At 50.6% G+C, this 18,081-nt stretch overlaps 1 non-coding gene across 1 annotated transcript; it reads left to right on the top strand.

The window, feature by feature from the left end:
* Positions 1–17,999: 17,999 nt before the first annotated feature.
* TRNAV-AAC (transfer RNA valine (anticodon AAC)) lies at positions 18,000–18,081 on the top strand. Its single transcript is given in 2 exon segments — positions 18,000–18,037; positions 18,046–18,081. It is a non-coding gene; the product is annotated as a tRNA-Val (tRNA).

Below are 18,081 nucleotides of genomic sequence, written 5' to 3'. Positions count from 1 at the left end.
AGAGTACGTGTAAGGTCGGTCCGGGCCGCTTCACCCCACAATTCCGCCGAATCAAGATAAGACTAGTAACGGTAAGCAAATTGAACAAATCATCGCCCACAACTACTTTGTGTTCTACTCGTGCATAGAATCTACGCATAAACCTGGCTCTGATACCACTGTTGGGGAACGAAGCAATAATTCAAAATTTTCCTACGTGTCACCAAGATCAATCTAGGAGATGCTAGCAACGAGAGAGAGGGAGTGCATCTTCATACCCTTGAAGATCGCTAAGCGGAAGCGTTACAAGAACGCGGTTGATGGAGTCGTACTCGCGGCGATTCAAATCGCGGAAGATCCGATCTAGCGCCGAACGGACGGCGCCTCCGCGTTCAACACACGTACAGCCCGGGGACGTCTCCTCCTTCTTGATCCAGCAAGGGGAGAGGAGAAGTTGAGAGAGAACTCCAGCAGCACGACGGCGTGGTGGCAATGGAGCTCGTGGTTCTCCGGCACAGCTTCGCTAAGCACTACGGAGGAGGAGGAGGAGTTGGAGGAGGAGAGGGCTGCGCCAGGCCAGGGGTGCGGCTGCCCTCCCACCCCTCCACTATATATAGGGGCAAGGGAGAGGGGGGCGGCCCCTTAGATCCCATCTGGTGGCAGGGGCGGCGGCCAGGGAGGGTGGCTTGCCCCCCAAGTCAAGGGGGGCGCCCCCTCTAGGGTTTCCCCCAACCCTAGGCGCATGGGCCCTAGGGGAAGGTTGGTGCCCATCCCACTTAGGGGCTGGTTCCCTTCCACCTACAGCCCATAAGGCCCTCCGGGGCAGGTGGACCCTCCCGGTGGACCCCCGGAACCCCTTCGGTGGTCCCGGTACAATACCGGTATACCCCCGAATATTTCCGGTGACCGTATGGTGACTTCCCATATATAAATCTTTACCTCCGGACCATTCCGGAACTCCTCGTGACGTCCGGGATCTCATCCGGGACTCCGAACAACCTTCGGTAACCACATACTATTTTCCATAATAACTCTAGCGTCACCGAACCTTAAGTGTGTAAACCCTACGGGTTCGGGAACCATGCAGACATGACCGAGACACCTCTCCGGCCAATAACCAATAGCGGGATCTGGATACCCATATTGGCTCCCACATGTTCCAAGATGATCTCATCGGATGAACCACGATGTCGGGGATTCAATCAATCCCGTATACAATTCCCTTTGTCTATCGGTATGTTACTTGCCCGAGATTCGATCGTCGATATCCCAATACCTCGTTCAATCTCGTTACCGGCAAGTCTCTTTACTCGTTCCGTAATGCATGATCTCGTGACTAACTACTTAGTCACATTGAGCTCATTATGATGATGCATTACCGAGTGGGCCCAGAGATACCTCTCCGTCATATGGAGTGACAAATCCCAGTCTTGATTCGTGCCAACCCAACAGACACTTTCGGAGATACCTGTAGTGCACCTTTATAGCCACCCAGTTACGTTTTGACATTTGGTACACCCAAAGCATTCCTACGGTATCCGGGAGTTGCACAATCTCATGGTCTAAGGAAACGATACTTGACATTAGAAAAGCTCTTAGCAAATGAACTACACGATCTTGTGCTATGCTTAGGATTGGGTCTTGTCCATCACATCATTCTCCTAATGATGTGATCCCGTTATCAATGACATCCAATGTCCATGGTCAGGAAACCATAACCATCTATTGATCAACGAGCTAGTCAACTAGAGGCTTACTAGGGACATGTTGTGGTCTATGTATTCACACATGTATTACGGTTTCCAGTTAATACAATTATAGCATGAACAATAGACAATTATCATGAACAAGGAAATACAATAATAACCATTTTATTATTGCCTCTAGGGCATATTTCCAACAGTAATAACTTCATAGTTAGCAATGATGTACTAGTTTTAGAAGTCTGCAAAAGATGCACGGATGTCGTAATAGTAAAATTCTCACCAGGATATCTCCATGGTAGTTACCGTAGTTCAACACGTGCACTAGTGGCACGTATTGACCATAATGTTGTGGAGTTTGATTGTAGATATTGTAATTCTCAATATCAGTACAAAATCCGACCAGATGATTTTTCTCCTGATAAGTTAATTCGGAGCCATCGGTGTAGTGGGTTTTGTCTACTGTGTTCTGCACATTGTTTGAACAATCAAAATAAGCTGTCAATGGAAATAAGCTGTCAACTATTTTGAAATAAACAATATAAATTAGCTAATAATTATGTTTGAGAAACTCACATAGCGGTAGAATTGGAGGCGTATCAACAAGGACCCAAATGTCCATATTGTCTTGCTCGATTTCAGGATCACCAAGATCCATGGTGACAAGCATACCCTCATCAAAACCATACATCTTGCAAAGTGCTTCCCATATTTTGCAACCAAAATGGGTTACGCTCTCAGAATTGTACAGCTTTACTTCAAAATCCACACCATGATGGGTCCTTAGGTGAATTTTCTTTGTTTTGAAACTTTCATGGTCTTCCAAACCCATCCTCTCCAAGACATAGCGTCTTGCATGGCATGGGATAAGCTAGTCGAATTGTAAAAGATGAAAAGTACACGTTGAAATATTTGAAGTCGTGCTTAATTACGAAAAAATAACACTTGTCGTCGTTGCATACCGTTTCAACATCGAAGGTCTCCTCCAGCTTAATGCTGAAGCGCCGATCTTCGTCCAGGTGAGGCCTGTCGCACTGACCTCGGTCGTCGTGGCACCAGTCGCACTCCCCCGGGAGACTTTCGCCGTCCGAGTACGACATTTCATATGTTCATAATTCAAATATTAAACATCTACAATTAAATATATGTACTAAAAAACCTAAGTTAGATCATTATTATTCATCACGGGAACGAAGGAGAAGCTACCCCCACGACAACAGTCGGGATTCTTCGTCCTTTCATATATGGTGGAGACTCGACAGACTTAAAGTCAACCCGAGGACTCATATTATAGGACTCATATTGACATGGAGATTTGGCTGGTCTCACCTCGAGGTCGGAGGGGGTCGGTGACGGGGACGACGGCGGGGATGATGGAGGGGGGCTCCTAGATTTCTGCGAAAACAAAAACCCTATAAGCTATCAACTAATCATATGCATACGCCTTGCATAGTGCTCTCTAATTTTAGCATTCAAAGTAGGCGTAGTTTTCCAATTTGAGCATTCAATAAGCAAAATCAAATCGCAAAATAAAGTAGTATTTAAATTAGGATGCATTCAATTATAAGCAAAACTACATCATCTCTTGCGTCCGTACATCGTCGAATATTATCACTAATACACCTCGAATACTATCATACATATAGCATCGCTAGTACAGCTAGAACCGTAGCGCCCGACGGGTATCGGTGCGGGCGGTGGACACCCAAAGAGAAGGAACCATCACAGGATCATAGCTCCAATGAGATCCCTGAAGAAGCTGCCAGGTATTGTCGAACCTGCCCTCCAACGCAACCATGTAGCGACGGACGTGCTCGTCCTCCTCGCTGACACGGTGATGTACCACCTCCGCGGTGTCCGGAAGCCTCGGCACCGTCACTGGCCCACGCGACCGCCACCAAACAAGGATCGGGTCAACGACGGGCTGGCTCCTCACCAACCTACGCCCCCCGGAAGGTAGCACCTCCCAATACCAGCCCGGCGGAGCCCAGTCCCGGACATGGCCCCTCTGATCAAGCCGGCCTCCTCCACCGAGTCGACGAGGAGGATGCGGGATAGGCATCGTCGACGTCGATGCGGGAATAATTGCTTGAACTAAAAAAATAAACTAGTTCTATTAATTTTCTTGCTAAAAATAAACTACTTCTATAGTAAAATAAAGTAGTTTTATTAAATCAACTAGTTCAACTACTAATTAATTAAGCACTTACTATAAATAAAATAAAGTAGTACTTACTAAAAATAAAATACTTCTATATATAGTAAAATAAAGTAGTTTTATTAAATCAACTAGTTCAACTAAAAATAAACTACCCTTAAATGCACTAATTGTAGAACTAATAACCTAAAATGCACTAAATCAACTAACCTTAAATGTAACTTTTGCAACACAATTTTTCCTCTCCTCTTCTAACCATAAACATTGAACAAAAATAAAACTATACAGCCTAAAAATGCTATGAACAAAAAAACTATGAACAAAAAAAATATGAACACATACACATACATCCATCCATATACATGCATATCCATCCATACATACATACATACATACAAAAAACAGGGGCGGCGGCGCGGCGCGGGGGGGGGGCGGCGGCAGCCGCGGCAGCGCACGGATCGGGATGGGAAGGGGCTCACTGGGGGCTTGAGGCAGGACGGCGACGAGGCAGGGGACGAGGACGACGACGAGGCCGGCGACAATGAGGGCGACGAGGACGGTGGGCTCGTGGGGGAGGGGTTACGCACGCGGCGAGGGCTCGGGGAGGAGCGGCTGGGGGCAGTGACGGCGACGGCGAGGACGACGTTGACGGCGGGTCAGGGGCGCGGCGACGGCGTCGGGGCAGGGGCTCGGGGCGGCGACGGCGACGACGACGAGGAACGGCCTGGCGGCGTTGGGGGGAATGGGAGCAGTTGGCGAAATTTTCACAAGTGCTACCTTATATAGCAAAACCAATGGTACCGGTTCGTGGCACCAACCGGTACCATTGCCCACCTATGGTCCCGGTTCGTGCCACCAACCGGGTCCAAAGGTCTCTTTTCGGCAGCCCAAAGGGCGGGAAACACAGGCCTATGGTCCCGGTTGGTGGCACGAACCGGGACCATAGGTTGGCATTGGTACCGGTTGGTGCCACGAACCGGTACGAATGCCCGCCTATGGTCCCGGTTGATGCCATGAACCGGGACCATAGGCCTTGTGCTGGCACGGTGCGGTGGGAAGTTTAGTCCCACCTCGCTAGTTGAGAGGGGCTCGGGGTGGTTTATAAGCTTTGCTACCGCCACCCTCTCGAGCTCCTCACTATTGCAGGCTTACGGGCCTAATCTCTACTTTGCCATGCCTGTTGGGCCTATTGGGCCTTCTGCGGGCCTGATTCCTGGCCCATTGTAGGGTTTCTAGTCGTATTCAGGCCGTGGAGATCCAGTAGGTGGCATTTTTTTTCTTTTTTCTTTTTATTTTTTTCTACTTAAAACGAAATATTTATAGTTTTTTAGTGATTTCTTTTTGCTTTTAGGTCACAAAAATTATAAACTTTCTGTTAGTGCCATTAGTTTTAAAATTTGAAATTTTTTAAAATGTATGTGAATCACTAGTTTTATGAATAAATTTACTATAAAAATAGATTTTTGAGTGATTCTTTTCCTGCTATTTAATATTACTGTGTTTTATCCTTATACTCAATTTGGTAATTTTAGGTTATTTTAAATATCTGTTTTAATCAAAACCAGATTTTGTTAAATTTTTTTGCTATTAAATTCTTTTTGCTATTAATGTGTTGAAAAAAATACTTTGTTAATATAAGTTGTATAAATTTTATATAATTTTAGTTTCAAAAATACTAGAGGTTTTATAAAAGGTTTTTAGTTGGTTCCTTTTGCTATTATAGTTTTATAAAAGCTTTTTAGTTGATTCTTTTTGCTATTGAAGAATATTATAGTCTTATTTTAGTTCATCATAACAGAATATTTTAATTGATTTTAGTTTTTTAGTTGATCATAACAAATATTATAGTTTTATGCATTTTATTATTTTTCATGCATTTACTAATTTTTTGAGCTATAAGAACCGGAAATTGAAAAGCATTTCAAATGAACTCCGAAAAGGTTGAAAATTGGCATGCTATCATCATTTCACCCACATAGCATGTGCAAGAAAGTTGAGAGGGTTACAGCAAAAACTAGATGCACTTCTTGTACAAAACGGACAATCTCTTTCGAAGTATCAGGGTTTCGGACGAAAGCTCATCTGTTACAAAGGGATTTCCTTTTTTGAACTTATTTGAACTCCAGACTTCTTGTGTGTTCAAAATGCACCATTCAAAGCAACATCATCAATTTTCAACCCTTTCCGACTTCATTTGTTATTTTTCATGCATTTACTGCTTTTTTGAGCTATAAGACCCGGAAATTGAAAAGCATTTCAAATGAACTCCGAAAAGGTTGAAAATTGGCATGGTATCATCATTTCACACGGAAACTCATCTGTTACAACATGCATTTCATTTCTTCACATGTAACTGCAGTGATATTCTAGATCAAAGGCATCATCATAATAGTTGTAGAGAGAAAGTATTCACTTTTTCTTCGCTTGTGTCGTTTGCTTATTGCGCCGTAACCATGGATAATCTTCATCGTTTATTAGGATGCTTGGGTCAGCCTTGACTTTGAAGGGAGGAATTTCAGGAAACTTTTCATAATCTTCAGACATGTCTGTCTTGCCCTCCACTCCCACGATGTCCCTTTTTCCTGAAAGAACTATGTGGCGCTTTGGCTCATCGTATGATGTATTCGCTTCCTTATATTTTCTTTTTCTCGGTTTGGTAGACATGTCCTTCACATAGATAACCTGTGTCACATCATTGGGTAGGACGAATGGTTCGTCAGTGTACCCAAGATTGTTCAGATCCACTGTTGTCATTCCGTACTGTGGGTCTACCTGTACCCCGCCTCCTGACAGATTGACCCATTTGCACTTAAACAAAGGGAACTTAAAATCATGTCTGTAGTCAAGTTCCCATATGTTCACTATGTAACCATAATATGTGTCCTTTCCCCTCTCGGTTGCTGCATCAAAGCGGACACCGCTGTTTTGGTTGGTGCTCTTTTGATCTTGGGCGATCGTGTAAAATGTATTCCCATTTATCTCGTATCCTTTGTAAGTCAATACAGTCGAAGATGGTCCCCTGGACAACGAGTACAGCTCATCACAAACAGTGTTGTCACCTCTGAGACGTGTTTCCAACCAACTGCTGAAAGTCCTGATGTGTTCACATGTAATCCAGTCGTCGCACTGCTCCGGGTGTTTGGAGCGCAGACTGTTCTTGTGTTCATCGACATACGGGGTCACCAAGGTAGAGTTCTGTAGAACTGTGTAGTGTGCTTGAGACCAAGAATATCCGTCCCTGCATATTATTGAGTCCCCTCCAAGCGTGCCTTCTCTAGTCAGTCACCCCTCATACCGCGATTTAGGGAGACCTATCTTCTTAAGACCAGGAATGAAGTCAACACAAAACCCAATGACATCCTCTGTTTGATGGCCCATGGAGATGCTTCCTTCTGGCCTAGCGCGGTTACGGACATATTTCTTTAGGACTCCCATGAACCTCTCAAAGGGGTACATATTGTGTAGAAATACGGGGCCGAGAATGACAATCTCGTCAACTAGATGAACTAGGACGTGCGTCATGATATTGAAGAAGGATGGTGGGAACACCAGCTCGAAACTGACAAGACATTGCGCCACATCACTCCTTAGCCTTGGTATGATTTCTGGATCGATCACCTTCTGAGAGATTGCATTGAGGAATGCACATAGCTTCACAATGGCTAATCGGACGTTTTCCGGTGAAGCCCCCTCAATGCAACCGGAAGCAGTTGCGTCATAATCACGTGGCAGTCATGAGACTTTAGGTTCTGGAAATTTTTCTCTGACATATTTATTATTCCCTTTATATTCGACGAGAAGCCAGTCAGGACCTTCATACTAAGTAGGCATTCAAAGAAGATTTCCTTCTCTTCTTTGGTAAGAGCATAGCTGGTGGGACCTTCATACTGCTTTGGAGGCATGTCGTCTTTTTCGTGCAAACGTTGCAGGTCCTCCCGTGCCTCAGCTGTATCTTTTGTCTTCCCATACACGCCCAAGAAGCCTAGCAGGTTCACGCAAAGGTTCTTCATCACGTGCATCATTTCGATCAAAGAGCGGACCTCTAGGTCTTTCCAGTAGGGTAGGTCCCAAAATATAGATTTCTTCTTCCACATGGGTGCGCGTCCCTCAGCGTCATTCGGAACAGCTAGTCCGCCGGGACCCTTTCCAAAGATTACGTGTAAATCATTGACCATAGCAAGTACGTGATCACCGGTACGCATGGCGGGCTTCTTCCGGTGATGTGCCTCGCCTTTGAAATGCTTGCCTCTCTTTCGACGTTGATGGTTGGTTGGAAGAAATCGACGATGGCCCAGGTACACATTCTTCCTGCATTTGTCCAGGTATATACTTTCGGTGTCAGCTAAACAGTGCGTGCATGTGTGGTATCCCTTGTTTGTCTGTCCTGAAAGGTTACTGAGAGCGGGCCAATCATTGATGGTTACAAACAGCAACACATGCAGGTTAAATTCCTCCTGTCTGTGCTCATCCCACGCACGTACACCATTTCCATTCCACAGCTGTAAAAGTTCTTCAACTAATGGCCTTAGGTACACATCAATGTCGTTGTCGGGTTGCTTAGGGCCTTGGATGAGAATTGGCATCATAATGAACTTCCGCTTCATGCACATCCAAGGAGGAAGGTTATACATACATAGAGTCACGGGCCAGGTGCTGTGATTGCTGCTCTGCTCCCCGAAAGGATTAATGCCATCCGCGCTTAAAGCAAACCATACGTTCCTTGGGTCACCTGCAAACTCAGCCCAGTACTTTCTCTCGATTTTTCTCCACTGCGACCCGTCAGCGGGTGCTCTCAACTTCCCGTCTTTCTTACGGTCCTCACTGTGCCATCGCATCAACTTGGCATGCTCTTTGTTTCTGAATAGTCGTTTCAACCGTGGTATTATAGGAGCATACCACATCACCTTCGCAGGAACCCTCTTCCTGCGGGGCTCGCCGTCAACATCACCAGGTTCATCTCGTCTGATCTTATACCGCAATGCACCGCTTACCGGCCATGCGTTCAAATCCTTGTACGCACCGCGGTAGAGAATGCAGTCATTAGGGCATGCATGTATCTTCTGCACCTCCAATCCTAGAGGGCATACGACCTTCTTTGCTGCGTACGTACTGTCGGGCAATTCGTTATCCTTTGGAAGCTTCTTCTTCAATATTTTCAGTAGCTTCTCAAATCCTTTGTCAGGCACAGCATTCTCTGCCTTCCACTGCAGCAATTCCAGTACGGTACTGAGCTTTGTGTTGCCATCTTCGCAATTGGGGTACAACCCTTTTTGTGATCCTCTAACATGCGATCGAACTTCAGCTTCTCCTTTGGACTTTCGCATTGCGTCCTTGCATCGACAATGACACGGCGGAGATCATCATCATCGGGCACATCGTCTGGTTCCTCTTGATCTTCAGCAGCTTCCCCCGTTGCAGCATCATCGGGCACATCGTCTGGTTCCTCTTGATCTTCAGCAGCTCCCCCCGTTGCAGCATCACCATATTCAGGGGGCACATAGTTGTCATCGTCCTCTTCTTCTTCGCCGTCTTCCATCATAACCCCTATTTCTCCGTGCCTCGTCCAAACATTGTAGTGTGGCATGAAACCCTTGTAAAGCAGGTGGGTGTGCAGGATTTTTCGGTCAGAGTAAGACTTCGTATTCCCACATTTAGGGCATGGACAACACATAAAACCATTCTGCTTGTTTGCCTCAGCCACTTCGAGAAATTCATGCACGCCCTTAATGTACTTGGAGGTGTGTTTGTCACCGTACATCCATTGCCGGTTCATCTGCGTGCATTATATATAATTATGTGTGTCAAAAGTAAGAAAATCAGACAAGTATCTATCTAAAGTAAGAAAATCAGAAAGAAGATAAGAACAAGAGGCTCACAACGATGGTGCCGGCGACGAGATCGGCGCAGGCGATCGACGGCGGTGAAAACGGGGACGGGGCGTGACGGACCGCTAAATCTAGACAAATCTCGGGAAAAATGGAGCTCCGAGGTCGAGCTTCGAGAGGAGAAAGCTTAACTAGTGTCGCTCGGGCATTTCATCAAACACCTCATGTGCATAGGAGGTGAGCTAGAGCACCCAAATGCCCTCCCCTCGCCGGCCAGAAAAACAGAGCACTGTGGAGTGCTCTGCCGCGGCGACGGGTATATATAGGCAACTAATTTGTCCCGGTTCGTGGCACGAACCGGTACTAAAGCCCCACCTTCTGTCCCGGTTCTAGGCACGAACCGGTACCAATGGCTGTGGGCCAGGAGCGCGGCCCATTGGTCCCGGTTCATGCCTAGAACCGGTACAAATGGATCCAGACGAACCGGGACCAATGCCCACGAGGCCCCGGCCGGCCCCCTGGGCTCATGAACCGGGACTAATGCCCCCCATGGGTCCCGGTTCGTGAAGAACCGGGACTAATGGGTTGGCCAGGCCCGAACCAAAGCCCTGTTTTCTACTAGTGTCCGTTGCTTGAAAATGAAAAAAAAATACATAGGTTTTCACAACCTACCGCCATAGACCCTGGCGGTAGGGTCTAGTAGTCGTCGCAACTAGATGTGCCGCTTCGGCAACGTTTGCCGGTAGTAGTGGAGGAGAGGAGGGTTGCACCTTGCACATTGTTAGAAGGGAGGGAGAGGATTGTTGCGGAATATGATGGATGTATTATTGAGCCTCGAGGGCGAGTATATATTGAGTACAAGGCTTGGAGGGCAAGACGCCTCTCCTAGAGACAAGGTAGGAGATGGATTACAAATCCTAGACTACCAAACATATGTAACCCAAATATATCTCTAACATCCCCCCGCAGTCGTAGCGGTAGCGTGGCGAACAACAGGAGCGACGCGGACGGTCAGACTGGAGAGAATAGCAGCCGACAGACTGACATCCCCCCGCAGTCCTATCGGGAGCATCGTGGACGGTGTCGCGTCGCGGACGCGTTGACTGTAGAGGAAGCCGACGTGTTGCTCAAGCGGATGATAACCCTTTGTGCCAATGTCGATGTAGCCGAGAGCGTAGGGTGGTGTAGCCGTGGTCGAGGTAGCCGTGCGAAGAACGCCGTGGTCGATGTCGAGACGGGGTAGCCGGTGTCGAGGGAGTCGCCGTGGAGCCGCAGGCGCAAGGAGGCGCCGAGTTAGTCATGGGCGCAGTGGTGTCGAAGAAGTGATGCGCCAGGAAGGAGAATTGTGTTGACGACGCGTCGCGCCGGGTTTGCCAACCCCGGGGACACATCGTAGACGAAGGCACGCGTCGGTGTTGCCAGCACCGGGCATGCGTAGACGGTCGAAGACGAAGTTGACGAAGCGCCGCACCAGGCTTGCCAGGCCCGGGGACACGTCGTGGACGAAGGCACGCGGCGGTGTTGCCAGCACCGGGCATGCGTAGACTGGGACCTGCACGAGCTGTACGCCATGTCGAAGAGGTCGGAGAGGCCAGCAGAGAAGGACTCGACAACGGTTACGGCGCCAATCGGCGCGGGGCCAATGTCGTCCGCGGCTGTCGGGGTAGATGACGGCGACGCTGGCGACGAGCTGGTGCTGGACGAAGACGAAGTGGTGGACGGGCAGCGGCGGCAGCTACGGAGGTAGCCGCGGCGGCGGCCAAAGAAGAGCGGCGGCGGCGGCCTGACGGGGGCGGTGGCGGCCAGGTTAGGAGTGCGGCGGCGGTGCTCGAAGTAGGCGAAGAACCCTGACAGCGTGACGAAGACCGGCGCGGACGGTGGCGTTCCCGCGCCAAGGGAGACGGCGCGGCGCATACCACGGGAGGTCGACGCACGGTGACGGCGGCGGGGACTGCGGGCCGCGACGCTGCAGCCCGAAGGGGCGACGCAGCGGCGACAGGCGGGTCAGGGCGACGGCAAGAAGACCTCGGGGCGGCGGTGGGGACCGCGGGCTGCGACGCTGCGGCCCGAAGGGGCGACACAACAGCGGTTCGCGAGTCGGTGCAACCGCGGGGACGGCCTCGGGACGGCGGCAGGGACCGCGTATCGCGACACTACGGCCCGAAGGGGCGACGTAGCGGCGACGCACGAGTCGATGCAGCCGCGAGGAGAACCACGGGGCGGCGGCGCTGCGGCCCGACGGGGCGATGCAGCGGCAGCCCGATGCTCGATCGGTGGAGAGGCGCGCTGAACTCGGGGACGATCTTCACGGGACCTGCGGAGGCGCGCGTAACCGACGGGCCAGGTCGGTCGCGCGGCGTAGATGAGGCGGATCGCGGCGGCGAGCGGATGATCAAGCCGATCGCGCGCGACGTCAGGGACGCCGCTCGGTGGAGGAGTGGTGGCGGCGGAGTCCGGGATGAGGCCGGCGACGACGGACGGCGGGGGACGTCTGCACCGGCACCCGGGCTGCCAAAGCAGCGCCGACGCCCGGGCAGCGAGGCCCGAGCGACCAACGGAGCAGCGGCGCCTGAGTTGAGGCGGCCGACGAGCCTGATGCAGCCGAGGACGAGGCCGGCAAGGTAGACCGCCGAGCCGCCGTGCAGACGCGGCGGAGGCGGGTGACGTGGATCGATGGGCGGGCCGGCGCGCGAGCGTCGGCCAAGCGTCGGCTATGATTGGCCGACGCATGGCGCGAGGCCGCCGGGTCGCGTCGATGCAGGTGTCCCGGTCGGAACAGGGCAGTGACAACCGGCGCAGGGCGACGGGCGGACCGACGCGCGGACGGCGGCTGGCCCGAACGGGCAGCCTCGGCACGCGTGGCCACCGAGTCGGAGGAGAGGCCGGCTGGTCGCGCCGGGGTCGGAGTAGAGGCGCACGGGGATCGACGGCGGCGGCGGGCGACGCAAACCGATCAAGAATAGATCGGAAAACCAAAAAGAAAAACGCCGATCAAAAAACGACCGGCGAGAGAGCGAAAAAACCCGGAGCAAGGGCTCGGAAAATAGACTCTCTAGGGCAGCCGGCCAACACGGCCGGCGGACGAACCCTAGGTACGGGCGGCGCGGCCCCCGACGGCGGTCATGGAGGTCGACCGCCCCGGGGACGGCGCGCAGGTGCGGAAGCAGCGGCGGCTAGGGTTTAGGATCGACTTGCGATAGATACCATGTTAGAAGGGAGAGAGAGGATTGTTGCGGAATATGATGGATGTATTATTGAGCCTCGAGGGCGAGTATATATTGAGTACAAGGCTTGGAGGGCAAGACGCCTCTCCTAAAGATAAGGTAGGAGATGGATTAAAAATCCTAAACTACCAAACATATATAACCCAAATATATCTCTAACACACATACTCTCAATGCGACTGAGCCAATGCTCGGTGCATCGCGCCAGATCCGGCGAACCTCGCTGCTACCAACCTGCACCAACCCGCACACCGTTGAATTTGGTCTGCACATAGGAATGCTAAAACCGAGCCGCTGACCACCACCGATGAGACATTCACCACCGGCTCTAGGAGGGGACACATGCCAAGGTCGATCTCCGGCTCGGATCCTCCTTAGTGCCACCTCTGAGTGATCGCGCTGCAATTGTATCGCCACCTCTGGGCCGATGCTGGATCTGTGCATAGTTGTGCTCGTCAGGGTTGCCAACATGCTTCTTGTGCACGCAACCCCATCGAGTCGATCACCCCTGGTGAACAGTCATACTGCAATGCCAAGAACCATGTGTTGGATCCATCGAATCCATGCACGCAAATGACCGTCACGTTGGATGCCTCCCGTGACGATGACCATCGAACTGCCACAACCTTGGAGGACCGAAGCGCCCTACTGGACGCACCCAGACCACCGATTCAGTGTCCAACTCTGCTGCAGCCAGAGAGGCGCCACCTTTACGGTGATGTCCAACGGCAACTGCGAATGGGGCGTGGTGGATCTCCGGCCATGACGACAATGTTGGCTTGGCCGATGTGGAGAGATTGTTGCTAGCGGATGGATGCACCACCGATGTGATGGCGTAGGGTCGGCCCTATTATTTTCGGAGAGGGGGGAGGGCTACCCATGGTCTCATAGCGGCTCTGTAAATGTATGATATAAAGTTCTGAGTACATATATGTTCTTTGATTGTTATTGAATTGAGTTAATTCCTATAGGGTTTTTTAAAAACATGATACAGACGCAGACACTCAAAGGCACATGCTGGTAAGAAGCCAGCGCCTATGTTGACTGGCAACATGATCTTCGTGCCAGAGATGATGGACAGCCAAATTGCAGTAGTGTACAAAAGTGAAAAACTTGAACCAGATGATTGTCATCGCCGCGCGTCAAGCACGGAAGGCAGGTATGGGTGCTACTACCCACTCCTTGAGTGAAGGATGAGCATGTGCCAAAGAATTTCCTAGACTTGTTTCTGTCTGTTTTCTCTAAGGTGGAGTGGAACCAGAGGAGAGAAGTCAAAGAACCTATGTGCATGGAAATCTGTGAGAAAATAGTGTGCCATAGCGTTCTGAGCATAAATTGATGTACAATGTCTCGTTAATAGCATGCTATGGCCTGATGCATGCGGTCATTTTATTAATTATTCACAAAGACCGTACAAAATAGTACATCACGCTATTTTGTTATAGCACGTTGTTTTTTTTTCATTGATGGAAATCCAAGGGAACCTATGCCGCCAAATAAAAATGCACATTTTGTCTATCCATCTTTCTGCATCCATAGGTTCTTGCCGTGCCAAATCTATATATATATATAACCCTCTTTTGTTGTATAGTGCAACCCTACACTTCTGATACTTATGTCCGTTGGCTTTCCTTGGAGAAACACAAGTTGGAGATATGCTGCGTTCATGCCTGACGCCCGGCGTGCACAGTCGTGTTAAGCAAGCTCATCATTTTCATTCAGAGAAAAACGACAGTCATGTTAAGTTGCTAACGAGTAAGACTCACTGAGACGACACTACAGGGCTACCTCAGCTGAGAGTGGCCAGGGCCGAGAGGCTGGGGTGCAGGTGCAGCAAGAAGGCGTCTTCGGCGCAGGCTCCGGTGGTGGCCAAGGGCATGCCGCTGCTGGCCTCGGCGCTGGCGCTGGTGGACGAGCCGATGTCAAGTGAGGCCACCGGGCTGCGCAACGACCTGCTGGGGTGGGTCCTGCTGGTTGCCATCGGCCTCCTCTTGTGCTTCTACACCGTCTACTCCTCCACCTTTGACGACGACGACCTGTCCGGCGGCGGCGGCATCATGCTCTGAGCACCTCCATCATCTTCTTTTGCCTGCCTGATGCGTGAAAGCTTTGCGTAGTTACCTCGAATCTATCAAGCAACAAGCATGGATGAACACTGGGCTACTGATTACGGCAGGAAAACTGAAGCTAGCTATATGTGTATGATGAGTAAATTACACAAAACCACCACTTTGAAGGCTAGGTTTGTGAAAAACACTATAATACATTTTTTTTGCAGAAAACACCACGTCTACGGTAATCTTTTTGCAAAAATCACTGATCGGCGGATCTCGCGTTGTTATATAAGATTATGACGGATAGGTCCCATATTTTCGCTGACGTGGCATAACATTTTACCCAAGACAGCGTTAGACGGGTAAAAAAGCTAAAACACCCGCAAGTTTTTTCCCATGTGCTGCCCAGGCCCTTGCCATGTCCTGCCACGCAGTCAGCCGCCTCGATGGCGCCAGTCACCACCATCCGCCAGCCGCCGCCGTGCTCACCTCCCTGCCCCGCCGTGCTCCAGGCTCTGCCAACCGCGTCCACCTCTGCTCAACCGCGCCACTGCCGCCATGCACCGTCCAGGAGGGTAAGGGCCCACCTCGAGCAGGCCCCGACGCTCCCCGCGCCCCTCGAAATGAGCTGCAGACGGCGGTGCGCGCACGCGCTCCAGGCGTCGCACCTCCGGCGAGGGATGCCGCGTTGTTCCGTCGCCCCGTTCTACCCCCAGCGCCGCCACATCCGGATCTGGCGAGGGAGGCCGCGCCACCGCCCCGATTTGGCCTCCGCGAAGAGACGCCCATCGACGGTTGCCGGATCCGGCGAGGTATGCCATGCCGCCGCCCCGATTGGCCTCCAGCGCCGGCTGCCGGATCCGGCGAGGGATGCCGCCGCTGCCCCGATTTGGCCTCCTGCGCGAGGAGGTGCCCAGCGCAGGCTGTGTTGACCGCCCCAACCTGTGGCGAGGATCTGATTGCATTTTTTTCTTTTTGCTTTAGGGGTGTCTGTGTAAAATGTATGGACTAGTTTGTAAAATTAGATTAAAATTGACCTAGCATGAAATGTTACGCCACGTAGGCAAAAAGGGACCCCAACTGTCATAAGCGTGCTTAACCGAGCCAAATCCGCCGATCAGTGGTTTTTGCAAAAAAAATTACTGAAGACATGATGTTTTCTGCACAAAAAAATGTATTGTAGTGTTTTCGCAAATCTAGCTTTCAAAGTGGTGGTTTTATGCAATTTACTCGTGTATGATACTAATGTTAAATAGCTGCGGTCATTCTTTTCTTCTTCTTTTTTTGGTTTTAACTGCGGTCGTTATAGGCCTGCTCTTGTGTGTCGTCTGCTGTTACAAGGCTGGGGTCGTAATTCTAATTAATATAACTTGTGTTAAACCTCTTCCGGATGTGCATCCCTTTAATTTCCTTCATGCAGCGTTAATTACAATTGCAGACCTATAGAAGTTGGCTGTAAATTGGGTAATAAACAGGCCTTAAAAATAGAGTAAAATTCATTCACGGTACTTGAACTTGCGCCGCGAGCTCACTTTGATCACTGTACATAAGAAGTTGGTCAATACAGTCATTATGTACAAGTTGAGGTGATTATACGGTCACTCGCAGCGGTATAGCTCCGTATTTTATATAAGTTGACTTGTCAAAGATGCTACGTCACAAAAAAACTCTCTCCTCCCCATGCGGGTCCCACCTGCCAGTGATGGAGTAAAGAAACAAAGAAGAGCATAAAAATTCTGCCAGTCCGCAGATTCGATCCTCAGATCTCACTGAAGAGTTCCCTCGAACTAGCCACCTGACCACACACTGCTTAGTGTAATGTATCAATACGAACCTTTTTATACAGTAAGACCACACGCACGCACGCAACGGCGCATCAGCCAGCCACACTCAAACGCACAGCGCACACAGAGCCCCGCGTCGTTGCGCTTACGCCAGTAACGCCACGCACCGGACCCGCCATTCATGAATGGGACGGTGCCCGGCAAACATGGACGCATGCACACACTCGCTAGTAGCATAGCACACAGCATGCATGCATGAAATATCGAAGGCAGACGGGTCGTGCTCCGACAGCCGCGCGCGCACGGCTAGGAGAGCGACCAGTGTGGGTGTCGCTGTTGTCGTCCATGTGGCCATGTCACGCGTCGCCTCGTCTCGCAACTCCTGTGCATCGCCAGCACCAATCGGTATTGCAATGTGGCGACCGCTCGTGAGACCCTGTCCCAGATGGCCGACAGCACGGCGCACAGCCCGGTACCGTCCACTCGCGCTAGCCATGTCAGACGGCGGATGCTTGCTGTGCATGCGTACTGAGCCGTGTGTGTACGTGCATGTTGTGAATGGTGAGAAGTTCCACGAGCGTACCAACCGGCGGCAGGCTGCATGCAAACCAGACGCTGAAGGCCGGGAGATACATGGTCACGGTGACCGCGTGAAGGACATGGCACCAGGGCTCGGACCAAAAGAATGGCTTGGTGAAGCAAGACTCCACGAGCTGCATGGCGAGGCACTGCAGGGACTTGGGAGTGGAGACGGCTGCAATGCGTGCGTGCTGTATGCAACTGTGCGAGTGGATCCCACAAAAAAAAACTGTGCTAGTGGAGTGTGCATAGTATGCGTTGCGTGCATCTGTACATAAAAACGGTCGCTTGATGTACAAAAGAAATGTCGCGTGCTCAGTTGGCTACCGCGGCGAATCTCCAATGGCCCATAATTTTTATCCTTCCTCCATTCACTGACAGGTGGGGCCCACGTGTGGAGGAGAGCGAACGTTGCCACACAGCGTGTTTGACCGGTCAACTCAGATAAATACGAAGCTATACGACGAGTGAGTGACCGTATAATCACCTAAACTTGTACATAATGACCGTATTGATCAACTTCTTATGTACAGTGATCAAAGTGACCTTGCTCCACAAGTTTAGGTACCGTGAATGAATTTTACTCTTAAAAATATATTGCAGGTATAAATAATCATGTGCTGTCATCTATGCTTAGCATGCATGGTCCTGTTGCCTAACAAGGACGTTTGTTTCGCTTCCAACACAACAAGTGGGGTGGTGGCGCAGTTGGCTAGCGCGTAGGTCAAACATGCGAGTGATCCTGAGGTCGAGAGTTCGAGCCTCTCTCACCCCA

Source organism: Triticum aestivum, chromosome 1D, assembly GCF_018294505.1.
Source record: "Triticum aestivum cultivar Chinese Spring chromosome 1D, IWGSC CS RefSeq v2.1, whole genome shotgun sequence".
Taxonomy (NCBI): Eukaryota; Viridiplantae; Streptophyta; class Magnoliopsida; order Poales; family Poaceae; genus Triticum; species Triticum aestivum.
Note: the sequence above shows the minus strand (reverse complement) of the source record. Positions and strands in the feature narration are given on the sequence as shown.